A 12,714-nucleotide genomic window follows, 5' to 3' on the forward strand; every position below is an offset into this window, starting at 1 on the left:
TGGTAATAGACAAATAGTAATTATACAGGGCCACAGTCAATGTGTGTGCCTTAAATATTTTAGGCTTTATCTCATACAATGCTTGGTATAAGGGTTGTAGTAAATAACTTCAGAGACCCACTGTGAATAGGACCTGGAATTGATGTTCCTGCAAAATTAGGGTTTCTTGTTGATAGCCTGTTACTGCCCATGACTTCCTGAAGCTCCTCAGGGTACTCTTAGGCAATGTGAGGAGGATACTTTGCTGTCCAAGAAGGAGATGCTGGGAAAAAAGGAGAGAACCAGAAGGAAGCCTCAGACTCAGGTGCTTCTAGACAGGAGCAGACGCTCTGGGACCCAGTGGGGCGGTAGCAAATTAAATCAAAAGTGACTAGGTTGGAGTAAAGAGAGGGAAGAAGAGGGGTGGAAGGATGGGAAAAGGTGACTAAAATTCAGGTTAACTTTATTCTAAATAAGACACATACCATAACTACAACAATAACAAAAACAGCAAAGGGGAAATTAAGATTAACCACATAGATATCTATGACTATTACACAGCTACTATACATACTCAGTCACAGACCAGGATATAAGGACATTATCTATACTTCATCATTAGCGAATATACTCTTGACAATAACAGTTCAAGGATTATCTCTGCACACTTCTATTTATTCCCTCCTGTGTCTTCACAGCAATCTGTTACTTACAAGTTTGGAAGTATTATTTTATAATCAGCAACCCGTTTTATAGGGGCAACCTCTGCATATCTTACTTGTCCTTTTTATCGATCAAGTGTGTTAGAAGGACAAATTTCTTTGCACAAATGGTATAAACATTTTGAACAGTGACGGATTACATTGAAAGTAAATATTTTGTATTAATCACTGGGGAATCTGGGTTATAGAGTGTGGTTGACTTCAAGAATTGGTAGCAATGTAGCAACCAAAAAACACTTTTGAACTCTGGGGCCTCCAGTGGCTGAGGCACAGCTACAGATTTAGCATTCCCCCATTTTAAGCATTCCAAAACATTTTAGTGATTGTCTTGATAGGGTTCCAGTAAAAGACAGCTGTCAAAATCTATCATATATTTACAAACCTCCTACATAGCAAGTTACTATAATTGGTTGAGGTTTGTTTTTTTTTTCATTTCACTTTTAAAAGGTTGTGGAAAGCATAATTTAGGTTTGGTCAAGCTTTTATTAATGTTCACAGGAGGACTACAGTCCATAATTATACTTCAGTTTTTAAATTGTTTCATATTTGAAAAGCAGGCAAGCACATAGGCATCAAATTATCTTTACAACTTTGCTAATCTGAAAGTCGAAGCCCTCCTGAACTCTATATAATATGTACATAGTATTGCAAATCACCACATTTTACTCTATTGTATCTGCCCCATCAAATAACCAAACTAATTTGGTCAGCAGCGTTTTCATTGGTTTTATTATCTCCTTCCCCACCTCCTTTCCACTTCAGACTATGATTTAATTGCACTGAGGTTACGCTTTTAAAACCATGACATGAAATAGCCCGCAGTACTACAGCTCTTTCTCAGAAACCATAGTGCACTAAACAGAGGGGCTATTTCACTAGCCACATGTCTTTCACGAGTGTCTTAAGAGTCCAGGGTAACTGGTTTACTGGTTAAATCAGAGCCAAAGACAATAGCAATTCTAAATTGCAAAATTTCTAGAAAATATGTGGAGGTCCCTTCTGACATTAAAAGAAAAAAAAACATTAAAACTTATGAGACGTTTTTTTTTTTTTCATTATTCTGTTCTGCTTGGCCCCGAACACTGAGTTTTACTGCCAGATCCAAGAAAGGTACCTCAAAAAATATTATTTTACTATTCTGAATTACTTTAACTGTGTTTTGAAGCAAGGCACTTTGCTATATTGATGAAACCAATTATAGACTCATTCAATTTAAGAAAAAAAGTTACACTGTGGATAATATCAACTCTAGTAATCACTGGGGGAAATATCTATTAATATGGCTTCAATAGATAGCTCTATATGCCTCAGAGATCAGAACTTCTATCCTGGCCGCTTGCCCTCCATGCACTGTAATGATCCTTACTATCTTTAGAACATTGCTATTTTATTACTATCCAAAGCAAGTCTGTCTATGTAAGAGCCCATTAATTCCCTATTTTCACTATTTTCAGTAAATGAATGCTTGGGTCTCAGCATTAATGCATGAGTCCCAGCAGTGAGTTGCCAGGGTGATAAGAATATGGATTGAAATTTTGGTTGTGTTAATGGAGATGAAACAGATGAAACGGTGAATTTCCAGAGATGCTTTGCAAGAATTCTAGACTTCATGGGTAAGAGAACACCTTTGCTCAAGGGTGTGATAAATGGGATAACATTGGTGGGGGTGAGAAAGTAGGATGCTATATATAGATATCCCCATGAAAGTGTGACCTAATGTTTTTAGCAGGGAACTTCTAACACTTGTAAAATAAGAACCTTAGGTTGAAGCAAAAAAAAAAAAAATCATAGATGATTATCAAACGTGAAATGCAAAACCTACAGGCACAAGGGAAATATTTAAGAGTTTTCTTTTTGCCATTTAGTCATACATAGTTTCTCACTGAAAATGATATTGAAACTTGGTTGAGCATATCAGCCAATATATGTCCACTAAAATAATTTTTAAAATAAATTCTTTGATACAACTTGTCTTCTTTATCAATCTCAAAGCTGTTTCGTAATATGAAACATGCCATGTGGACAGCAGAGCATAAAGACATTTAAACAGTTATTAAAGTCTTGACTTTGAACTGGGAAAAGCCTTCTAAATATACTGTTGATCCAAAAGAAAACCAATATGAAAGGATGAGGAAAGACAGGCTATTTAAAGCAGGAAGAAGGAAGGAATAAGGATGAAATATTAACCACTCAGGATATTTTGGTGAGCTAACATTTTTTTGGAAAATCCTTTTTAAAATGTTCTACATAGGGTTCTTTTTAACTTTACTTACAATTTGCTTCCTTCCAAGTAAGTTATTTACTAATTAACAGTTGAACTTGTACTTTTCTCTTTGCCTCTGTGGAATGTCTTTGCCCTTCCCTGCCCGTCTCCGTGCCCCTGAAGGCGGACCTAGAGAAGCACACTCAAGGCCCCATGCAGGAGGCTGCCTTCTGACTGGGTCTGGCCAGTGGAGATGTCAGGGATGTTTTTCCAAATGCCATAATAAATGTGAAATCTCTGAAAAAGTCTTTGGCAGAGATATATTACTTTAAGCCTTACTAATATGTTATAGTTTTAAAAACAAAGACATATTATAGTATTAAAATGATAGAAATAAACATCGAATAGGTTTTACATTCTACAGTTTTACATCCGTTTATAAAGGAAAGTGAGTTGCTGAATACATTATAATTAAGTAATAATGGATAACTTCTACTGAGGCAGTTTGCTAAAAACATTGCATTGAGGTTAAGAGAGTAGGTTTTGGAATAGACTGGTTAATTACCAAAACTTCTTCCATCACTTAATAGCTATGTGACATTAGACAAAGTACTTAAATATTCTAAGCCTTAATTTCTTCATTTATAAAATGGAGATAATGATATACTCCATGTGTTTAGCCAGTCTCCAAGACGACCCCCAATGGTCCCTGTCTCCTGGTATTCATGTCCTTGTGTAGTCCCCTCCAACACTAAACAGGGCTAGCTAGAGTAACCAAAAATATTATGTTATGTAAGTGATGTAGTGTCACTTCCAATACTGAATCATAAAATATATCAAAGCTTCTTTTATTGCATCATCAGTCTTCCATCTTGAAAGTGGATTCTCTAGCCCCAGTCAGGCCTTCAGATATCTGCAATCCCAAATGACATTTTAACTGAAACCTCATGAGAGATTTTGAGCCAGCATTACTTAAACTGCTCCCATATAATTCCTGATTTACAGAAACTATGAAAAAATAAATGAAAGTTTTGGTGTAATTTGTTACACAGTAATAAATAACTAATATATCCTGCCTGATAAGGATGTAAGGATTATATGAGATAATTAGGTGAAGCCAATAGAATAGTTTCCAGAATATGATGAATACAGAAGTAGTCTCAGTTACATTCCTGAGCACCAGCCTGTTTTTGGAACTGGGATATAGTTAGCATGCTTTGTGTTTCAGTTGCCAAAAGACCCAACTCAAACTGGCTCAAGCTGAACTTCCTCCCATCCCACAAACAGGGAATTTATTGGTTCAGGTAATTAAAGTACAAGGGGAGAACTTGTTTCACAGACTACTAGATTCGGGGCTTAAACAGTATCTCCCTGGTCTCCCTGTATCCTTGGGCTTTGTTATTTATGCTCCCATTTTATTTTAGTTCTCAAGCTCTTCATAGCAAGATGACACCTGCAGCTTCAGTCTTAACTTCTCCTAGGTTCCAGTCTGGTGGGAAAGAAAATGCTTTTGCCTCCCAACAGTCCCAGAAAAATCTCATTGTGTCACTTTTGCTCTGAATGGACAATGTCAATGTCTGTGACCCAATCACAAAGACAGGAAAAGGAGAGCATAATTAGCCAGGTTAAATTATTTACACGCTTCTTCTTATGAGCACCCAGGTTAAAAGTGGAGCAGGGGTAGTTGCCAGAGGAAAACCAGGGTACTAGGGTGTTATGATTAGAAGAAGAGTAAGATGGATGCTGGGCAAAAATAACAGTATGTCCCAGGCCTCATAATAGTGATATGAAGTAGGTGATGTTATCATGTTCCACAGACAATGGAGCATAGAGCTTGAGTGGCTTGTTTGAAATTTACTCTTAGCCCTGGCTCTTTTAAAGTACTGGGAAATTGTTAGTGATTATTAAAACCATTCTGTTAAGTTTTTCAAGATCAACAATATTAGAACTGTTCGGATGATGATGAAATAATTTCCCTTTATGTTATCTTCCCTGAAACAAAGAAAATGGTATGACTTTTCCCTCAAAACAGGATTATTTAAATTATTCATGAACAGCAGTAGACATTTGGGGCACCTAAGTTTTCTTCTTCCCCTCCTTAATATCTCATAATAGGGATTCTTGACCTGATTAAATATGTTTCTTTTAAAGAAAACAATGTGATATGATAATGTTATCTAAATATAAAAAGCACATATTTATATATGTTATAATTATGTAATATACACTTTGTATAAATTTCTTATAGCAGAATGTCACAAAGAGTTGGCATGAGAATGAAAATACATGAGTTTGGGGTCTAATTCATAGGCATAATGTATCAACTGAACACTTTTTATTCTTTAGATTTTTATTTATATCAACTATAAATCTATTTCTACCATAAATGTAGACTGTGTCAACTTAGTCACTGTGTAATCATTGACAGGCTTAGATTTTATATTTTATATGTGTCTTTTCTACATTCAGTTATTTAAGTATATAGGTTCAACTCAAATTTCCTTCAGCACAAGTCATTAGCAGTAACTGCATGCATTTGATTAAAGAAAAATATTTTTCTAACTAAAAGTTTGTAGCAATAGATATGAAGGGAATTACTGATTTTAAAGGTACTATGAAGCCTATAAGAATCATCGGCTTGTTTCTAAGGCTCCCCAGAATTTCAGTGTTTCCCGTAAACCTGAGTACATCATATTTCTATACCCTATACTGTGATGCTGTAAATATCTCAGTTATTTATTCAACAGAACTGTCTGGGTGGGCCACATAGTATGCTGTGCTAGTTGCCATGGAAATACAAAGAAGTACTTTGCCTGAGATTATGTAGTGGCGAAGATGGGAGTCTAAGAAAGTGACACTGCCATTCAAGGACTTAAAATGGCACAGAGACCAGCAACAGCAAGAGATCTCAGTGCTAGGTGACATATTATTAAATGACAAAATGATGCATTGGTACAGGCCATTGCAGCCAAGTGATACTGGTGAGGAACATACGGGGCTGGGGTGGAGTGATGGGAGGCAGCTTCTCAGAAAACCTTCTTGAGTTTGGTTGAAGAATTAATAGGAATTGCAAATGTGAAGGGGAGGTAGGAGAACATTTCAGGTAAGAGTAAAAGCTAGGGGTCAAAGCAAAAAATGAACCATCATGACAGAAAAATTGGAAATGTGGGAAGCAGAAGAGGAAGGTCCAGAGGGGGGCGGCATCAAGTTGCAGGAAATAATGTAAAAGTGGAGTAAATACAAGTAGAGGTGTTTTCACACTAGAGCTTAGAGCCTAGAACTCTAGGTCAATGGGATTCTGGAGACTTTTTTTTTCAGTACCTTTCACAAACTTTTACAGAGGCTTTTACATTTGCTGTCTTCAGAGAAGAGTACTACCACTTTATACATACATAGGTAAGTAAATCCATAATAAATAAATAAAAGCTGACAGCCAAAGACTGAGAAGACACTACAATGCTGAGTAGGGGTGCAACAAGGTGAAAATTTAGGAAATGATGTGCCGAGGGGATGCAAAGGAAAATACATGTCATTCTGGGGGTTGAGTGTGGAGGCAGGGCTGGCAGAGGCTAGAGGAAGACAAAGGGGTCACAGTCTGTTACAGCAACATATGAACACTGTCTGAATATCTGAATTTATTATCTCGAAGGAATTCAGATGTCTGATGACAGGGTCTGGCCCTCCCTGTGGTGGAGTGGAGAAGGAACAGCAGATTCAAGGGGAAGAGAAGGCAAATATTCTTGTTATGATCTCTCCAACACTGTGCCAGACGGCTGACTTGCCTGGTCTCATTCAATCTTCATATCACTCCAGTAAAGCAGGATAGAGTGTGGCTAGTCAGGTGCTGGCCACATTGTGACCTGACCTTAGAGTCACAAAAAGTAGCTTTTCCATGGCAAAACTAGGTAATATATTGAATAGAGATGTTGACTCAAAACATTTTCATAGGACCCACTTAAAAAATATGGAAAAGCTGAAAAATAAAGTGATTTGTCATGGCATACAGTGTAGAGATTAGGAGCAGAGACTTTGGATCAGAAAGCCAAGTTTAGTTCTGCCCCTGGTTTGCTGTGTGACACAGGTGCTAAGGTACTAAACCTCTCTGTGCCTCAGATTTTCCCTTTACAACAGAAATAATAAATAGTGCCTACTTTCTGCCTGTTCTCAGTATTGAGTTGATATATGTAAAATGCTTAGAACATTGTTGAACATATATTAAATACTACATGTGTTGGGCATTATTTTTATAATAGTTCAGGTAAGACAGTATCCGTAAAAAAGCATGTGAGTAAAAATGTGTGGGTTAATCTATATGTGTGGCAAAGCTGCACTAAACTGAGTACATATAATCAAATGAATAGAAGTAAAATTGAGGAAATCTCAATAAGATCTGTGTGTCGTATCTGTCAATAGACCTGGTTGTGATGTTGTACTACAGTTTGTAAGATGTTAGCATAAGGTAAAACTGTAAGGGATATTATTTCTTAACAACTGCATGTGACTCTACAGTGATCACAAAGTAAAAAGTATAATTAAAAAAAATGTGGATTTTTCCCTATCCCTTTATAAATCAGTGGAAGGGCTGGGCACAGTGCACTGGGTTTTGTGAAGGGCAGGATTTTGTGTGACATGAAGAGACAAGTCCTTTATTAAGAGCTTAAAAGCAGTCTGTGCTAGCAGTGTGTGAAGGCAGGAGAGAGTAGAAATCACGTCACAAGAAAGGCTCTGACACTGCATCGGAGTAATATGCATTTCAAGATAATTTCTTCTTCTTCCTCCTCTTCCTCCTCCTACCTGTCTGATAAAGAAATCAGGTCATATGCCATTAGAGTTTTTGACATTCTGGATTTGGTTGACTTTATAGCTGATGACACTTAACATGTTCCTCTATATTCTTGTGTTTTCTGTAGTTACATATTTAGAAGTTTAATCAGATTCATCTGATTTCTGTACTTTCTAGTTAATAGTCAATGTCAGTCTTACTGCAGGTTCATTGAGTGAAATGTACCTTTTTTTTCTCTTTCTGACTGTTTTAACAATTTTTCTCTTTATCTTAGGTTTTCATAAAATTTATTATTGGATACATAGGCATGGCTTCTTTTCAATCACCCTTTTAGGGAATAATAGGGCTTAATTAATTTTTAATTTGACATCTTTTTCATTTTTTTAAACCTCAACAGTATCTCTTCAAATTTTGTTTCCACCTCATTATCTTTCTTCTCTATATTAGGACCCCTATGACAGTCCCATGTCTCTTATACTCCATTATATATTGACCATCCTTTCTTTCAGGGCTTTATGTAGTTTTTATCTGCTTTTAAATCTATCTATTGTTCTTTATTTCATTAATTGTATTTTTCATTTTTAGAATTTTCAGTTTTTGCATACATTATGGTTCTGTGGTGAGTTATCAATATTGTCATCTATTTTCTTAAATGTATTAATCAGTTATTTTGAAGTCTTTGCCTAGTATCTTCAATATCTTGACCACTTTACAGTCCCTTCCTACTATTTGTTGTTTTCTCTTACTTTTCTGTCATTTGTCCCTATTTCCTAATGTTTCTGGTAGTTACTGATTAAATGTGAGGCACTGAGTATTGAAAAACTATAGAAGTTCTGGACAAAGTTACGTTCTCCCTGAGAGGGTATACTTTACTTCAAGTTGTAGATAAGAATAGGTGTAAATCAAGGACTTTGATCAATCAAGAAGTGAGATGGATTGAGGCGGGTATTAGGTTTTATGGAAGCTGTCTATTTTGAATTTCCCTTATTAATAGAGCATAGCCTTTCAGAGGTCTCAACTGAAATGTGTTTTCCAGGGCCCTTTCTCACTGGCAGTCCTAAAATCCAATATTTATCCTTGCATCTCTGTGAGGTGACATAAATACTGCTTTATATTCTACAGTCTCTGATAAACTACTCAGCTCTGTTACTGTCTTGTAGAGGCAGCCACAGACATTATGTAAGCCAATGAGCATGGGGCACACCAAGTGAGATTCGGCCCACAGGTTGTAGTTTGCTGACCCCTGCTATAGGCCGTAATTTCTCTTTCACTTCAGTGCTCAGCCTAAAATTTGGCTAATATTCTACAGGGTAAAAAATTGCTGAGAAAGTTGGCTAAAATTTGCTAATTTGGCTAATATTCTACAGGGTAAAAAATTGCTGAGAAAGTTGGCTCACCTAAATTTCTGTCTGGAATGTGGGACCTTTCAATGCTGGCTACTTTACTTTAAAACATTGAATATATTTATTTACCTATTTTTATCCTGCCCTTATAATTATATGCAGTAAAACAAATGATCTGGTACAGATTACTCCATAATACCTAGAAATAGAAGTTTCATCTAGGTTTCATTTTCTTCTTTTATGAAACAGTTTTCAACACATCTCGGTATTCTTTGACAGCTTCCCTGATTTCTGCATTATCAGGACACTCCACGTTGATCTACATTTCAAGGGGGCAAGTGTTATAATCTTGATAGGCTGACTTCACTTGAAAAATAAAGATGTGAAGGAGAGGAAATACTTCTTTTTTTTTTTTAATTGCAGGGAGCAATCCAGACAAAATAAAGAGAAAATCAAAAGCCTTGATGTGGGAGTTTGTGTGGAAAGTGCTAGGAACTGCAACAAAGTCAGTGTGGCAAAAGCCAAGGGCAAAAGGAGGCAGTAGAGTTCAAGGGCAGAAGGGTGCATGTGGCATAGGCCTAAGAATTTTCTAAGCATCCCTTAGTTTCCTACATAAATATATTGCTGTGGAAGTATAAACACTGTTAAAAATTCAATGTGGGGAAGTGGGAAAGGAAAGAGCTATTCTAGAAAATTATGTACAGAGAATCTTTTTTAATTCTTAAAACACTATGAATTAGATATTAATATTTCCATTTTATAGATTAAGAAAGAACCTGATGCTTTGAGATGTTAAGTAAACTGTCCAAGATTATGTAACTAGTAAGTGATAAAACCCTAATTCAGACTTCAGTGTTTCACATCTACATGACTTGTATTTCTCCATATTTCATGCTGGGAAATTTCAGAGGGTCAGTTAAGATGTGTGTTGATGTAATTAACAGAGAGTTTAGCCTTAATGGAACGCAAAAGCAAGCAAAGGAGTGTTTCAGCAGAGGGGGAAATAAAATAATTAAATGTCCTAGTGACAAGAAAGAGGATATGCAGTTGGTGTGGGGGCTGGGATAGGAACAAGGGATACACAGTTTCAGTATATTTATTTCTATTTTTCTATTTTAAATTTTTTTTTTTTTTTTTTTTTTTAATCAGGGGAAAGCGTGAACGCAGTCCCCCACTACCACAAATAATGCAGTCGAGTTTCCCACATTTGGGGAAATCGCAGGGGTCAGCACATCCGCAGTGCAATGGATAAGCCTCGCCCTGGGAAAACCACCTTCGTGATCATGGTATCTCCCCTGCCAGGTAAGTATTTAAATTTTTTTAAAGATACAAAATACATATTTAATGTTATATATTATACATAATATGTAGATAATTAGACAAAATTCTATAGGATATAAGAATGGGTTATTGTCCCGACCCGCGGGATTAACGTGGAGTGTAGCCGGAGACGCCTGCAGAAATGAACAAGCAAGGGACACAAAGAACAACCAGCAAGACAGGGTGTCTGATCAAGCTGGCAAAGTTTATTGTTCACAGGCTCAATTTATACAAGTAGCAAGTAAGGGGTGGGTCAGGAGATAATTGGACCTTAGGTGGCGCTGGCGGGGAGGTGTTTTCACACATCCTCAAGGTCTCCCTATTTTCAGAGCGAGGAGTCTTGGCTCATCTTCAAGGACAAGATATGTTTTTGTGAGCAGATAACTTCCAAGGACTGCACCGGTTGCTCTCAAGCTTGTGCTTTCCCATGCTGCGTTCAGACGTGGGGGAAGGGACATAGCCCCGGCTCCCAACATCTCCCCCTTTTTTCTTTAATAAAATAACCAGCCTAACTCAGACTGGGTCAAGGTATGTGCCTGTCTTAGGTTGTACGGTTGAAGTAAATCCTTACCCGTCATGGGGGCATAGTCCTCTGTCGACCACTCCCTGTCTTAGGTTGGTATTTACTATTCAACCATATCTTACCCGTCACTGGCTACCATACTTGACTTTAGATCTTATGATTTACAAGTGGGGGAGCCGTCTGCAATTTCAAATAATGCAGGTCTCTTAAGGCTTGTTGGATGAGTTAGGAGGGATTGGGACAGGAACTTGGAGCTTTTTATCTACTGGGTAGACGGTGCCTGTCTTAGGTTTAGAGGTTTTGTACCTGGCCTCTGTTTTTCAGGAGCTTGCCTCTTTTTGGAGTCGGCCTGATATCTTCAGGGGAGCTTGCCCTAATACTGGATCGGCCTACATAAATAGGAGCTTGCCCCAGTATTAGATCGGCCCCTGTTATTTTTATCAGAGGTCTTATGTCTGTCCTGTATTTCTGCAGGTACAACCTCTTAATTACCCGTCATTGACTACCCGCCTTAATTGCCCAGAGATGTTGTCAAGGGACAGGACAAGAAACCTTGACATAGCTCGTTCCTGGTTTATTTTGTCGCCAGCTCAGGGCTCTATGTAAAGATTCACACCTTGGTCAGCTAAAGCAAGGCGGTGATAATGAACTTGTATGGGTTTTGCTACGAGGGAGTCAATTTGCTGTTTGATTAACATTGTAAGTTTTTGAAAAGCCCAGGGGCCGAAAGAAAGTACTAGTAGTAATCCTAAAAGGGGGCCTAATATAGGAAGGAGGTATGGGAGGAGTCCATTTAGTCCTGTCCAAAGAGGGTTGTTCTGAAGTTCTTTCCTTCTTCTCTCGAGATCTTCTTGAAGAATCTTTATTTTATCTCGAACAATGCCGGACTTATTGGCATAGAAGCAGCATTTTTCCTGTAAGGCTAAACAGATACCTCCCTGTTCTGCTGTGAGAAGATCTAAACCCCTACGATTTTGCAAAACTACTTCTGCGAGTGAATTACAGTAGCGATAAGGGAATGGGTAGTAGACATGATGACAAGTTTAATATCTCAACAAAATCAGTACGCCATAAGACATACTCTCCTCCTGACAAAGCAGCTCGGGCTAGGGAAAGCCAGTCATTAGGGATTAGCCACCGATCACTCAGGCTTTCAATTAATGCTAATGTGAAAGGAGCTGCGGGGCCGTAATTGGTGACGGCTGCCTTTAAGTCTTTTAAATGTTTAAGATTCAGGCGGCGATATTTTTGGGCTTTAACTGGATCTCTTATGTTGGTATTGGGCTCTTCATGGTCTGAGGGCTCTCCCTCGGGGTTTTGTTCCTGGTCTGAAATATCTGGATCTTGAGAATCGGGGGCATTTTCATCCTCACTCTCTCCTACGACTTCTGGGGGGGTCTCTGGGCGGCGACCACGGACGAGCGGGCGGCCGCGGGTGACTGGAAAGGCTAAAACTGGGTTTTTAGGTTTCGCATTCTTCGTGGGTTTTTTAGGAAGCGAGGAAGCATGCGCAGAATGTAGTGAAGTGAGCTCTGAGTCAAGGGCTTTAATCTCTTTAACGAGCTGAACATGTTCACGCTTTTGTTGTAGTATCTCTTTAAGCGAAGAGACTTCTTTAATTAGAGAAAGTTTTACTTGCCTGATGGGGTCAGTGGAAGAAGATAAGTTATGAAGTACTTCTAGAGTAGGATTTTGAGGTATGGGGGCGCCTTTTGGAAGAGTGGGATTATACGGAGGGGGTCTATAACCTATGTAGGTGGTATTATAAAAGGGTGGCGCTGTAGGGCGCCAGGGGTCTCTTTCAGCCTGGCAAGGGATGGTCTGATTTTCTAGGGGTTCTT

The 12,714-nt window shown here is 38.1% G+C and overlaps 1 protein-coding gene and 1 non-coding gene across 5 annotated transcripts in view; both read right to left on the reverse strand.

Annotated features, from left to right (window-relative positions):
- CFAP299 (cilia and flagella associated protein 299) overlaps positions 1 to 12,714 on the reverse strand; it is a 650,695-nt gene that overhangs the window by 158,239 nt on the left and 479,742 nt on the right. The gene's annotated exons all lie outside the window — the stretch shown is intronic.
- Positions 10,177 to 10,340, reverse strand: LOC140849811 (U1 spliceosomal RNA). The gene has a single exon (XR_012132000.1). It is a non-coding gene; the product is annotated as a U1 spliceosomal RNA (small nuclear RNA).

This window comes from Manis javanica, chromosome 5 (genome assembly GCF_040802235.1).
Source record: "Manis javanica isolate MJ-LG chromosome 5, MJ_LKY, whole genome shotgun sequence".
NCBI lineage: Eukaryota > Metazoa > Chordata > Mammalia > Pholidota > Manidae > Manis > Manis javanica.